This window comes from Mustelus asterias, chromosome 15, assembly GCF_964213995.1.
Source record: "Mustelus asterias chromosome 15, sMusAst1.hap1.1, whole genome shotgun sequence".
Taxonomy (NCBI): Eukaryota; Metazoa; Chordata; class Chondrichthyes; order Carcharhiniformes; family Triakidae; genus Mustelus; species Mustelus asterias.
Genome location: NC_135815.1, coordinates 95,776,992 through 95,791,981, shown reverse-complemented (window position 1 = coordinate 95,791,981; position 14,990 = coordinate 95,776,992). Strand labels below are relative to the sequence as shown.

The 14,990-nt window shown below is 46.3% G+C and overlaps 1 protein-coding gene across 1 annotated transcript in view; it reads left to right on the top strand.

Annotated features, from left to right (window-relative positions):
* The first annotated feature begins 3,656 nt into the window (after positions 1-3,656).
* pak5 (p21 protein (Cdc42/Rac)-activated kinase 5) overlaps positions 3,657-14,990 on the top strand; it is a 204,651-nt gene continuing 193,317 nt past the window's right edge. The window contains exons 1-2 of the mRNA XM_078230354.1: positions 3,657-3,803; positions 14,296-14,397. The gene's annotated coding sequence lies outside the window, so the exon portion shown is untranslated. The remainder of the gene's footprint in view (positions 3,804-14,295; positions 14,398-14,990) is intronic.

The window sequence follows — 14,990 nt, the reverse complement described above, 5'->3', positions numbered from 1 at the left end:
AAACCCACGCAGAGAATGTGCAAACTCCACACAGACAGCGACCCAAGGCGGGAATCGAACCTAGGTCCCTGGAGCTGTGAGGCAGCAGTGCTAACCACTGTGCCACTGTGCCCAAAAACCCTGTTACGACCAATCGAGGAGTGGAAATGAAAAGGAAAGTTCTTGTACATGTCTACCCTGGTCATAAAAAGATCTTTAAACAATGAAGGAGTTTCATAGGGTAGACACAGAGAAGATGGTTACAATTGCCTGAAGGAGTGTTGGAGTGAACTACAGTACACCAAGTAAGAGACAAAAATGAATGAAAATTTCACAAGCATTACTCATAATCACTACTTAAAGTAAAATTCAAGTTTGGTGGGACATCACTCCACAGAAGCTTCATGGAGTTAGTCTTCCCTGTCAGATGAATGCTGGGAAAAATGCAGCCAAAGTGACAAGCTCAAAGACCTCACTTTCAATACCTTTCCCAGCAGACCATACAATATAATCTGTCTAACCCATAACATACCCCTGCAGATAAAGGGATGGATTGATGGTGGGAAAATGTCAAGGGTGTGAAACCAGGCAGAAGATTTTAGTATCACAGTGGAAGAAAAGTAGGTTTTCAGATTGAAGTTCTTCTAAGATTAGTCAGCCCTGGAGAAGCAGTCAAACATGTCGACAATATAACCCACCAAGTGACTTAGTAGCAGTTTGAGAAAGTGTTATGATCATTAAGAAATCCTCACAAAAGGTTACCTTTTTTCATTATTGTAATGAAGCCAGATGGTCAAGAATCATATGTTTTAAAACTGTCCTCTACTGTATAACCAACCGTGCCTTCACTAAGTTAGTGGGTAACCCAGATATTATTAAATTAAAAGTCACGCCAATTTTGATTTATTATTGTCACATGTATTAGTATACAGTGAAAAGTATTGTTTCTTGTGTTCATAGAGAAGGAAAGGAGCGAGTACAGAATGTAGTGTTATAGTCATAGCTAAGGTGTAGAGGAAGATCAACTTAGTGTGAGGTAGATCCATTCAAAAGTCTGATGGCAGCAGGGGAGAAGCTATTTTTGAGTTGGTTGGGATATGATCTCAGACTTTTCTATCTTTTTCCTGATGGAAGGTGGAAGAGAGAATGTCTGGGGTGCATAGTGTCCTTAATTAAACTGGCTGCTTTGCCGAGGCAGAGAGAAGTGTAGGAAGAGTCAATGGATGGGAGGCTAGTTTGCGTGATGGATTGGGCTACATTCACAACCCTTTGCAGTTTTTTGCGGTCTTGGGCAGAGCAGGAGCCATACCAAGCTGTGATACAACCAGAAAGAATGCTTTCTATGGTGCATCTATAAAGGTTGGTGAGAGTGATAGCTGACATTTCAAATTTCCTTAGTCGTCTCAGAAAGTAGAGCTGTTGGTGTGGGTGTGGGCATTACTGACAAAATCAAAGTTTTTTTGCCCATCTCTGATTGCTATTGAGCTAAGTGGCTTGCTAGGTAATTTCAATAGTCAACTACATTGCTATGGGTCTGGAGTCACATGTGGGCCAGACTATGTAAGGACGGCAGATTTCCTTCCCAATAGGTTATGAGTGAACCAGTTTTTTTACAACTATTGATGACTTATAAATTGAATTTCATTTTCCACCAACTGTCATAGTGGGATTAGAACCCGTGTCCCCAAATCATTAGTCTCAGCTTTACCACTCCCCAGGTTAAAAGACAAATAACTTTAAAAAATGACTGTTTTGATTTATTATTGTCACATGTATTGATATACAAAAGCATTGTTTCTTGCGTGTCATAGTCAAAGTATACCATTCATAGGGTACAAAAGAGAGAAGGAGAGAGTGCAGAATGTAATGTTAACAGTCATAGCTAGGCTGTAGAGAAAGATCAACTTAATGTAAGGTAGGTCCATTCAAAAGTCTGATGGCAGCAGGGAAGAAGCTGTTCTTCAGTCAGTTGGACATGACCTCAGACTTTTGTATCTTTTCCCTGACTGAAGAAGGTGGAAGAGAGTATGTTTGGGGTGCGTGGGGTCCTTGATTAAGCTGGCTGCTTTTCCGAGGCAGTGCGAATTGTTGACAGAGTCAATGGATGGGAGATTGGTTTGTGTGATGGACTGGGCTTCATTTGCGACCCATTGTAGTTTCTTGTGGTTTTGGTCAGAGCAGGAGCAATACCGAGCTTTAATGCATCAGACAAGGATGCTTTCTATGGTGCACCTGTAAAAATTGGTGAGAGTTGCAGCCGACTTGCCAAATTTCCTTCGCCTCCTGAGAAAATAGAGGTGTTGGTGGGTTTTTTAAATTGTAGCATCGGCATGGAGCGATCAGGACAGGCTGTTGGTGATCTGGACACCTAGAAACCTGAAGCTTCGACTATTTCTACTTGATCCCTGTTGATGTACACAGAGGCATGTCCTCCAATACGCTTCCCAAAGGGATCGGTCTCCAAGTAAAGAAGGATGAAAACAGAAAAAGCATCCAAAGGTGTAGAAAATGGATTCTGAATTATACATGTTGCCAACTTTGGGAAGAACTTTGAATGGGATTTATACCAATCTAAGCTAGCTTGCAACTTAAAAGAAAACCCTGAAAGGAATGATTTTGACACAATATGTTCTTTGGGGAGTTGCAAACTGGAGCATCCTAAATATTGCTGCAATGTACTGGACTCCAACAGTGTGAATGGGCCACGTGCTCATTGCAGCACGCCATTCCCTCAGGTGCATGCGCCTAACTCCACCAGCTCCCCATTGTCAGCTGCTGCGCAGCATCGCCCCGCCCTCCAGCCACCCCGCTGCTGGCGATAGGCTCCCGCCTCACCACCACGTGTCTGGCCCCGCCCCCTTCTCCACACTCAGCCTCATCCTTTCACCGCGTGCCTGGCCCCGCCTCCATACCCCCTGCGGTCAGCGAGACTCCCACCTCACCACTACGTGGCTGGCCCCGCCCCCTGCTTGCCTGGACCCGCCCTCTCACCGCGTGTCGGCCCCGCCCCCTGCTTGCTTTGCCACGCCCCTTCCTCTGCGCTCTGCCTCACGATGTTCTTAGTCGTGTGCTCTATACTTGCCTGGCCCCGCTATCTCTCTCCCACTCCACGTGCCGGGCCCCACCCGGTTTCCGCTCTTTCCCTTCGCCACCCCTGCCTTCTCTCCCTCGCCGCGTGCCTGGCACCGCCCTCCCTTTCACTGGCTCCGCCCTCCTTGCGCCTCCCTCGGCGATCCTGCTCTCTCTCTCTCGCCGGGTGCCTGGCTCCGCCCTCACTGGCTCCGCCCTCCCCTTTCTCGGTCCCCGCCCTCGTTCCCTCGCCGCGTGCCTAGCTCCTCCCTCTCACTCTCGCCGCGTGCCCCGGCTCCGCCCTCTCTATGTCGCCGCGTGTCTGGCTCCGCCCTCTCTCTCGCCGCGTGCCTAGCTCCTCCCTCTCACTCTCGCCGCGTGCCCGGCTCCGCCCTCTCTATCTCGCCGCGTGCCTGGCTCCGCCCTCTCTCTCGCCGCATGCCTAGCTCCTCCCTCTCTATCTCGCCGCGTGCCTGGCTCCGCCCTCTCTCTCTCGCCGCGTGCCTAGCTCCCGCCTTCCCGCTCCCTGGCTCCGCCCTCCCTGCCCGTCTCCCCCTCCCCAGGCTCCGCCCACTCACCGTCTCCGCGTGCCTGGCGCCGCCCCTCCTGGCGGCCCGGATGTGGCAGCCTCCTCACCGTGTGGTAGACAGGGGGAACATGGCGACTGTGGAGTGACCCGGGGGGGGAGGAGGAGGAGGGAGAGAGCGATATTGTATCACACAAACACAGATCGATCTTGATTTTCCCGAAAGGAGGTAAGGTTAAAATCTGTCATTTCATAGCAGCGTCCAGCTGACAGTGACATGGTGTCCCTGATGGTTCAGTCAGGCGGTTGGGGATGATGGGGGGGGTTTAAACTGCAGCCTGACAGCAGCTTTGTTTGAGTCTGGCACAAGGGGGTGGGGGGAATGATATTAACTTTCTCCACAGACAAAGAGTGTGGTGCTGAATTACCCAGCTGGACAGCCTGCCTGCCCTCTCTCCTGCTCTAATCTCCCCCTCCCTTGGTTAGGAGCAGGTGCAATGCTGAGGGAGAAGCTGGTGGTCTTATTGAAGCCCAGAGCTGTGCAGTGTGTGTGGGGGGGTTGTGTTCTTTCTGACACAAAATATCAAGTGTGGCTGCCCCCTTCTCATTTAAAACCACACACTGGGGTCGCCCCCAAGTGCCAAAGGTGCTCCCTCCCTCCCTCTCCCTCACCTTTTTAACATCAGCCTGTTTGCTGTCTGCTTCCTTTCTTCCGCTTGAATGCAAATCACCCCTTCAAACCAGGTTCGCACCTCTCTGGCATATGCTTCCTCCAGTGCCCTCCAACATCACATTCTGTCTGCGGCATAGTATTGCAGTCCAGTGGAATAGTTTTCTATCAGCACCGTGTGAAAGAGTATATATCCCATGTGTGAGAATTTCTTTTTTGTAGAGGTGTGCATCTTAAAAATAAATAGGGGGCAGTTGAAAAAGAGCATATTTGCCTTGTCCCCACATTATATAAGATGCATTTCCAATTGACTGACCATATTGTGAGTTTGCGTGCAGTATTTGTGTACATTGTTTTATTTCTGTTTCATTCTATCCTGAGAAATACAAAAGAAATGTTGTACTCTGAGAATACAAAAAGAGATTTTGGCTTTTCCCTTTGTAATTAGTAACACGTTTGTTTTTTGGACACATTCACAGTGTAAACATGAAATTCATGATTTTAAACTGCATTCATTACTGCTTGGGTTTTCTCTTTTTATTTATTATTATACACATGTTGTTTCAAAAACCAAACATAACAAATAGTTCACAAGCTGAATCAGAGGTGAATTTAATGCATTCCTCCTGTGCTTTATCTCCTGGAGCACCCCTCCCTATTTTCCAGAACCCCCCCATAATATTTTCTGGAACCTCCTCGCTATACTCCGGACCTCCCCTCGCTGTTTCCTGGAGCCCCGCCTCGCTATTTCCCGGACACTCCCACCTCGCTATTTTCCGGACCCCCCTTGCAATTGCCCGGACCTCCCGCCTCGCCACCGCACGGGGCCCCCGGCCTCGCCGCCTCCCCTTGCTATTTTTCGGATCTGTCGCCTTATCTTGCCAACCCCCCGTCTCGCAAAACAAAAACCAGTCATGATTACCATGCGAGGGGCACACAGGTAGTATAGCCCCTGGGTGGTGGCACCGCCCCAGCACCTTGACACTGCCCCCTGTCAGTGCCAACCCAGCACTGCCAAGGGTGGTCCCTCTGGGGAGCACCATTTGGAGGGATTCCCCTTGTGTGTGGTGGGGAAAGTGCACCCTGATGCCTTGTGGGATGGTGGGTGGAGGTGAAGGGAGTGCTCTGACATCTCGTGGGGAGGGATGGAGGGAGGGGGAATGCCTTGAGGGGTGTGGTTGGTTGGTTGCCGCATGGCTCGTGTGTGGGGGGTGGGGGAGTCCAGAAAATGTAATGGCCATCACTAAAGAGAAGGTTCTGGGGAAACTGAAAGGTCTGAAGGTGGATAAATCACCTGGACCGGATGGACTACACCCCAGGGTTCTAAAAGAGATAGCTGAGGAAATTGTGGAGGCATTGGTGATGATCTTTCAGGAATCACTGGAGGCAGGGAGGGTACCAGAGGACTGGAAAGTAACTAATGTAACACCATTGTTTAAGAAGGGAGCAGACGAGAAGTTATAGGTCGGTTAGCCTGACTTCATTGGCAAGATTTTGGAGTCCATTATTAATGAAGAAATCACGAAGTACTTTTAAGTGCATGGTAAAATAGGACTGATTCAGCACGGCTTTGTCAAGGGGAGGTCATGTCTGAAAAATCTGTTAGAGTTCTTTGAGGAGGTAATAGGAAGTTAGATAAAGGAGAACCAGTGGACGTGATTTATTTAGATTTCCAGAACCTTTGACAAGGTGCCACATTGGAGACTGTTAAATAAGTTAAGTGTCCATGGTGTTAAGGGTAAGATCCTGGCATGGATAGAGGATTGGCTGACTGGCAGAAGGCAGAGAATGGGGATAAAGGGGTCTTTTTCAGGATGGCAGCTGGTGACTAGTGATGTGCCTCAGGAGTCGGTGCTGGGACCACAACTTTTCACAATATACATTAACGATTTGGAAGAAGGAACTGAAGGCACTGTTGCTAAGTTTGCAGATGATACAAAGATATGTAGAGGCAGAGGTAGTATTGAGGGTGCGGGGGTGGGGGGGCTGCAGAAGGACTTGGACAGGCTAGGAGAGTAGGCAGAGAAGTGACAGATGGAATGCAATGTGGAAAAGTGTGAGGTCATGCACTTTGGAAGGAGGAATGGAAGCATAGACTATTTTATAAATGGGAAATGCTTAGGAAATCAGATACACAAAGGGACTTGGGAGTCATTGTTCAAGATTCTCTTAAGGTTAACGTGCAGGTTCAGTCAGCAGTTAGGATGGCAAATGCAATGTTAGCATTCATGTCGAGAGGGCTAGAATACAAGAGCAGGGATGTACTTCTGAGGCTGTATAAGGCTCTGGTCAGACCCCATTTGGAATATTGTGAGCAGTTTTGGGCCCCATATCTAAAGAAGGATGTGCTGGCCTTGGAAAGGATCCAGAGGAGATTCACAAGAATGATCCCTGGAATGAAGAGTTTGTCGTATGAGGAACGGTTGAGGACTCATGATCTGTACTTGTTGGACTTTAGAAGGATGTGGGGATCTTATTGAAACTTACAGGATACTGCAGGGCCTGGATTGGGTGGAAGTGGAGAGGATGTTTCTACTAGTAGGAAAAACTAGAACTAGAGGGCACAACCTCAGACTAAAGGGGCGATCCTTCAAAACAGAGATGAGGAATTTCTTCAGCCAGAGAGTGGTGAATCTGTGGAACTCTTTCCTGCAGAAGGCTGTGGAGGCCAGGTCATTGAGTGTCTTTAAGACAGAGATAGATAGGTTCTTGATTAATAAGGGGATCAGGGGTTATGGGGGAAAGGCAGGAGAATGGGGATGAGAAAAATATCAGCCATGATTGAATGGCGGAGCAGACTCGATGGGCCGAGTGGCCTAATTCTGCTCCTACATCTTATGGTCTTCTGGTCACAGCAGTGTTTGTGTGGGGAGGGTCGTGCCCATGGTTGTGTGGTGAGGTTGGATCACCCCAATGATTGTGAGGGATCCTCCATGTCCATGGGGAGGTTGGGGAGTTTATTTTTAGCTGTTTTGTAGTCAGGAAGTAGAACTAACACTAGTACTCATAGCACTAGTGTGTCAGTATCTTATTCGTATCAATATAGATCCAATGTCATTCCCTGTGCAGTGGATTAATTTTTAAAAAATGATCTTATGTGGAAGTTTTCACTGAAAAATTAATTTTAAATTTCCTTTGTGGTCTTTGTTCTTCAAAATAAAACAGCTGATAATTGGCACCATAGGATCTTGGCTGCCGGATGGTGGTAGCAGGAATTGTGAGGCAAAATGCCATCTTTTGAAAAATTATATTGGTTTTACTGCTTGTCCTACATCAATTTATCTCTCTGTGGCCTGAGGTGTGTTTCTACATCATTCCCCATACTGTTCCATTGACCCATCCTAAAGAAACTTGACACAGCCCTTCAAAAACTGATCAGAACTGTTGCAAAGGATGATGCATGATTTGTGGATTAAATATAATTGTATTGTAGAAGTCATAGAAACTAGGAGTAGGCCATTCGGCCCTTCGAGCCTGCTCTGCTATTCATTTTGATCATGGCTGATCATCGAATTCAATATCCTGATCCCCCCCCTTCCTCCCATATCCCTTGATCCTTTTAGCCCCCTCTTATATCTAATTTCTTCTTGAAATCAGACAACGTTTTGGCCTCAGCTAATTCTGTGGTAGTGAATTCCACACATTCACCACCCTCTGGGTGAAGAAATTTCTCCTCGCCTCAGTTCTGAAAGATTTACCCCTTATCATCAAACTATGACCCCTAGTTCTGGATTCCCCCACCACTGGGAACATTCTTTCTGAATCTACCCTGTCCAACCCTGTTAGAAAATTTTATAAGTTTCTATGAGATCACCTCTCTCTCTTCTAAACTCCAGTAAATATAATCCTAACCAATTTAGTCTCTCCTCGTATGACAGACCTGCCATTCCTGGAATCAGCCTGGTAAACCTGCATTATACTTGCTCTGTAGCAAGAACAGGACATGAAAATTGCACACAATACTTGACGTGCTGCCTCACCAACGCCCTATACAATTGCAGCAAAACATCCCTATCCCTATACTCAAATCTTCTTGCTGTGAAGGCCAACATACCATTTGCCTTCTTTACTGCCTGCTATACCTGCACGCTTACTTTCAGCGACTGATGCACGAGGACTCCAAGGTCTTGTTGGGTATCCACCTCTCTCAATTTATACCCATTCAACTAATAATATGTCTTCCTATTATTGCTACCGAAGTGGATAACCTCACATTTATTCACATTATACCACATCTGCCATGCAGATGCCCCCACACAGCCTGTCCAAATCACGCTGAAGCATCTCTGCATTCTCCTCACATCTCACCCTCCCACCCAACTTTGCCCATAATGTCCAAGAATTTGGATGTGTGTGTGAAACTGAGAAAAGGTTTACGAACTGTGAGGATTTGATCCCTAGTCTAAACCAATAAATTAGCATGAAATGATATTTGATTCACACCCAAAGTTTGATTTTAGTAGCTTTGTCAATATTTGTTCTATAAACCTAAAGACTCCTTGATATATTTATTTCTATGGGGAGTTTTCTCAGTGTTCCAAACTTACTCTTTGAATAGTTATGTTGTGTATCAGGAAAAATACCTCCCAGATCACCTCTCAAACATCTTTGCAAATTCAGGAAGCCTCATTATGCATCCTATTCCCGAATATCAAGATGATTCTTGGAAGAAATCTGAACTATTCCTCCTGTTGAAGGTGAAAGTAAATCTGTATCTTTAATTCTATAGTCTGAAGGAAGAGATAAGAAACTTTCTGCATCTAAAACAGATTGGATTATCATTTTTGAAAATCTTTTAATTGCTACGACAGCCTTTGCAGCATTTAATGCAAATGCACAAAGGAAAAAGGAGATTACTTTATTTCGCAGGAATATTTATTTGCACATAGAGGGTATGTGAAATAATTTCATTTACGAAGCATGCCAAAACGTGGAATGATAAATGCTATACTTATAACTGCAAACATTTGAAAAAAACCTTGTATGAATAAAAATACATCTCTAGATAATACAAGCTAACTTAATGCATCATTAGTTAGTGTAATTGTTTCAACAGTGAAGCTAAAACTCTACGTTATGAACTTGATTTGGCTATTGGCGTGTGAATGGCAAATTCGATCTAAATCAGTCCATTCAGATTAATGTAACCATAATATTAAGAGACACATTTTCCCATATGTATGTTTAAAAGAAATTTTTTAAAAAACATGCATAGAGTTTGAATCCTATAAAGGTGGATCCATTTAGTACCCTAAAATATTCTTTTTTGACCTGCAATAGCCTCTTGACAAAGCTACCGCAATTCATCCGGACTCTCCAATGAGGATTGATCCAGTAAGTGACCGAGCAATAACAAGGAAGCTGCTGTGTTGGCTGATCACAGTGATAGAGTTGTTACAGTTGATAATGCCTCCCGGGGTTATGGAATGGAAAATTGGCCAGGGTCCCGCTACATTTAATCCTTAAGCAATCCCTGCTGGAAAAATTTGCGCATGTGGATGTTGGGTGAGGATAGTATAAAAATTGGTTCTTATCCCCTCGTGAATGCTGTACTGCCAGTTTTACAGTCCAAGGCGCTCGCGTCCCGGAATGATAGAATCCCTACAATTGAGAAAGAGGGACCTTTGGCCCATCGAGCCTGCATCACCAACAATCCCACAGCCCTGTCCCCTTAACCCCTGCTAATCTCCCTGACACTAAGGGGCAATTTAGCATGGCCAATCAACCTAACCTGCACGTCTTTCGGAAACCGGAGGACCCGGAGGAAATCCATGCAGACACAAAGAGAGCGTGCAAACTCCACACAAGCAGTGACCCAAGGCCGGGATTGAACCCGGGTCCCTGGCACTGTGAGGCAGCAGTGCTAATGTATTCTATTGCAAATAGCTCACCTCTCACTTCCAAAGCCTGTCTACTACCTAGAAGACACATCTGGGACTGTGATGGAACACTCTCCACATGTCTGGTTGGGTGCAACTCCAACAGCTCAGGATGTTTGACATAATCTAGGACAACGCAATCCTTTTGATTGGCATCCTTTCACTGACTTAAACATCCAATCCCTCTGCCATCGATGTATCATTGCTATGGCACATACTATCCAAAATATGCACTGGAGCACCCGGAGGAAACCCACGCAGACACAGGGAGTGCGTACAAACTTTACAGAGACAGCTACCTGAGGTTGGAATTGAACCCGGGTCCCTGATGCTATAAGACAGCAGTGCTAAGCACTGTGCCACCGTGCCGTCAGTAATTTTTTTTCCAATATCTGCATGCAATCCTCACTGGCAAGGCTAGTATTTATTGTCAATCTCTAGATTTCCTTGGGTTGGGGATTGACCTTCTTGAACTACTACAGGCGGTGCAGTGATGGTGCTCCAACAGTCTTCTGAGGTTGGTGGGCTCCACAATTACCACGCAGGACAATGACAAAAATGGCAGTATATGCCACAGTGAGGAAGATGTGTGACCTGGAGATGATGGTGTTCTCATGCACCTTCTGCTCTTGTCTTCCCAGATGGTGGAGATGACAGATTTGGGAAGTACTGCTGGGGAAGACTTGGCAAATTGCTGCGGTGCATAGTTTGGATAGTATGTACCTTAGCAATGAAATGCTGATGGCAGAGGGATTGGATGTTTAAGTGAGTGAAAGGATGCCAATCAAATGGATTGTTTTGTCCTAGATCATGTCAAACTTCTTGAGTTGTTAAGAATTGCACCCAACCAGACATGTGGAGAGTATTCCACCACAGTCCTAGATGTGTCTTTTAGATAGTAGACAGGCTTTGGAAGTGAGAGATGAGCCACTGGCTCACAGCGCCAGGGACCCGGGTTCAATTCCCGGGGTCACTGTCTGTGTGGAGTTTGTACATTCTCCCCATGTCTGCGTGGGTTTCCTCCGGGTGCTCCGGTTTCCTCCCACTGTCCAAAGATGTGTAGGTTAGGTTGATTGGCCTTCCTAAATTAACCTTAGTGTCAGAGGGTAAGTGAGTGGGGTTACGGGAATAGGGCCTGGGTGGGACTATGGTCGATACAGACTCGATGGGCCAAATGGCCGTCTTCTGCACTGTAGGGATTCTATGACTATTCTGGTAGCCATAGCGTTTATGTGGCTGATCTAGTTTCTGGTCATTGGTGGCACCCTGGACGTTGATGTTGCAGACTGAGAAATTGTGAATGGAGCTCCAGTGTACATTTCATAAACAGTTATTCTTTAAGCCTAAAAATCTCAATAGGATGCTTCCCTGTTCTGCTGCTATTTCCATCGGTTGGCAACCCTCCAAAACCACACAATTGTAGACACCCCAGATTAAGCACAGGCTTCATTGCTTTCTTGCTGAGTGATTCCAAAATCAGAAAACACACTTGGTTTGCAATAGCCCTTTGCTTCTGTTCTGCAGCTCCTGGCAGATTTCTCTCTGCATCTCAAAGCTGCTTCAAGGTTCTGATTAACTGCTTCAGTGGGATACCCCAAGAATAAATACCAACCAAAAAAAAGACCTCCCAGCCATCTGTCCCCACGCATACTTGGGAGGTCCCAGATAGAGATTCCAGCTAATCATCTGCAATTTCCTAATCATCTGCAATTTCCAAACCATCCCTTTATCCAAGAAACCATATCATTAACTTCAATAAAAACAAAACACTGTGGAAGGTGGAAATTTGAAATAAAAACAGAAAATTGTGGAAAAACTCAGCAGGTCTTGCAGCATCTGTTCTGTAGAAGAGTCACATGGGCTCAAAATGTTAATTCTGTTTCTCCCTATATTGGTGGTGCCAACCTGCTGAATTTAACCATTTTCTGATTAACTTAAACCCCTTATGAGGAAAACTGCAGACATCTTGGCTGGAATTCTCTGGCTGTTCACGCCCTGCTGCCACTGCAAGCAAGGATGGAGAATTTGGCGCTCAACCAAATGTCCGTTCATTGCAGCAGGACCAGAAAGTTCTGCCAGAGTGAACGACCAGTAAATTCCCCCCAAGCCCTCCGTATACACAGGATCTGTTCAGATGAGGAGGATTGCAACAGACACCTCCAAATGCTGAAAGATGCCCTCATAAGAACAGGATATGACGCTCGACTCATCGAACGATAGTTCCAACGCGCCACAGCGAAAAACCGCATCGATCTCCTCAGAAGAAAAACACGGGACATGGCGGACAGAGTACCCTTCATCATCCAGTACTTCCCCAGAGCTGGAGAAGCTACGACATCTTCTCCGGAGCCTTCAACATGTCATTGATGAAGACAAACATCTCGCCAAGGCCATCCCCACACCCCCACTTCTTGCCTTCAAACAACCGCACAACCTCAAACAGACCATCGTCCGCAGCAAACTACCTAGCCTTCAGGAGAACAGTGACCACGACACCACACAACCCTGCCACACCAACCTCTGAAAAACGTGCCGGATCATCGACACGGATGCCATCATCTCACCGTCAGAACATCATCCACCAGGTACACGGTACTTACTCTTGCAACTCGGCCAACGTTGCCTACCTGATACGCTGCAGGAAGGGATGTCCCGAGGCATGGTACATTGGGGAGACCATGCAGACGCTATGACAACGGATGAATGAACACCGCTGGACAATCACCAGGCAGGAGTGTTCTCTTCCTGTTGGGGAACACTTCAGCAGTCACGGGCATTCAGCCTCTGATCTTTGGGTAAGCGTTCTCCAAGGTGGCCTTCACAACACACGACAACGCAGAATCGCTGAGCAGAAACTGATAGCCAAGTTCCGCGCACATGAGGATGGCCTCAACCGGAATCTTGGGTTCATGTCACACTATCTGTAATCCCCACGGCTTGCCTGGGCTTGCAAAATCTCACTAACTGTCCTGGCCGGAGACAGTACACATCTCTTTAACCTGTGCTTAACCCTCTCTCCACTCACATTGTCTGTACCTTTAAGACTTGATTACCTGTAAAGACGCGCATTCCAACCATTATTTTGTAAATTGAGTTTGTGTCTTTATATTCCCTGTTTGTGAACAGAACTCCCACTTGAAGGGGTAGTGCTCCGAAAGCTTGTGGCTTGTGCTACCAAATAAACCTGTTGGACTTTAACCTGGTGTTGTTAGACTTCTTACTGCACAGAGAAGGGCACCCTGTCCTCAAATTAAAGACCCCCCTCCCCGCCCCCTGATGGACTTCGGGACCACCAGAAAATGGGGAACACCCTCGGCCACAGAGGACCAACCATCCCCCAACATTTAATGATCAGGTTCCTCTTCACCTCTGACCCGTGTAAATGGGGGGTTCCAGATTCATTTGCTTGGCGAGGCCACAAGTCCAATCTTATGCCACTCTGTCCAAAGAAATAATGCTAAATCTGTTTCCTGCCAACAGGGGGAGGGGGCAGGACCTGAGCTCGCTGGAAAGCCAGTAGCCTAAAGTAGAGGGTGCAATCGCGCATGTGCAGATCTCTCTGTTCTGTGCAAGAGAGATCTATCAATCACTTCCCCCCCCGGATATCTGCTCCCCCTGGCCCATCCTTCCAGGGTGACCTGACCACCACCCCTGCTGGCATTGGGGCATCAGAGATCCGCCCCGCAATGCAGGCATACCCCCATGTCCCTGACCACCTGGGGGCTACACTGGCTGGAGAACAGCAGTGATTTATCTGACTCCCCTGGAACAATGGCATTAAGCCTCTTGGGAATATTAGAAAAATGTTTTCACTTGTGAGGAATTCCTAAACTAGAGATCAAGAATAATTCATTGTTGTTAATAAATCCAATGGGTAATTCGGGAGCAAACTCTTTGGCCCAATAGTGATAAAGACATAGAACTCACTACCACAAGGAGTAACTGAGGCAAGTAGTATAGATGCACTTAAGGAGAAGCTAGCAAAAACTCAAAGAAGAAAGGAATAGACCGTTATGCTGATATTGTTAGATGAAGAAAGGTAGAGGGAGGCGCACACACAGTATAAATGTTGCCATTGACCAATATGTAACTTAGCCATGAACGCAGAAACACTATTTCTTTTCTTTTGAAATCTTTTACCATGATTAAAAGTGTTTTCTTTAAACTTGCAGCATGAAAGTGGAAAGGTTGGTTTGTAACAAAGATCCCAAATTTGTGGGTCGTGACATGACTACCGGGGCACGAGCAGGATGCCAGCTGTAAATCGCTAACAGGTAATGATTGCAGTATGTACTGTTGTCTCATATCTCCTTGTCTCATTGATAGTGCTGCAGCACTCCTCTGAGTTCGATTCCCCATTCTACATTCTTCAACACTGTCATTCCCTGCTCTTCTTTACAAATATTTTCAATACAATTCAGTTAAAATGTGTCTTTGGGTTAACAAAAAGGTTGTTCGCCTTTGGGTGTGTGTAATGACTTCAGTCAGGCCATTGAGGTTGGCCTATTGGAGTATGAACTCCCTGATTAAGGATCCAATTGATAGGCCAATCAGGGAGTCTTTGCTTTGTATTTAACCGGGGAGTGTCAGTTCCTCTGACACCCTCAGAGGTAGACTGCTAGCACTCTGTGTCCTGCTGCTGGAGTTTGTAAATAAAGGGATTTTGGTGAAGGGACCTCTGCGTCCGAAGACTTATTACAGTATGAAAGTTTGTACAGCATGATTTTATTTTGGAAGTGCTCATGAGCTCTGTGGTCGTTGCTGAGAAATAAATAGGTGCCTCCCCACCCTCAGAAATCTGCTAAAAAGTTATTTGCTCAGAGTTCTGCACCTTATGAAGCATATGTTTTTTTTTCATCCCTGTATT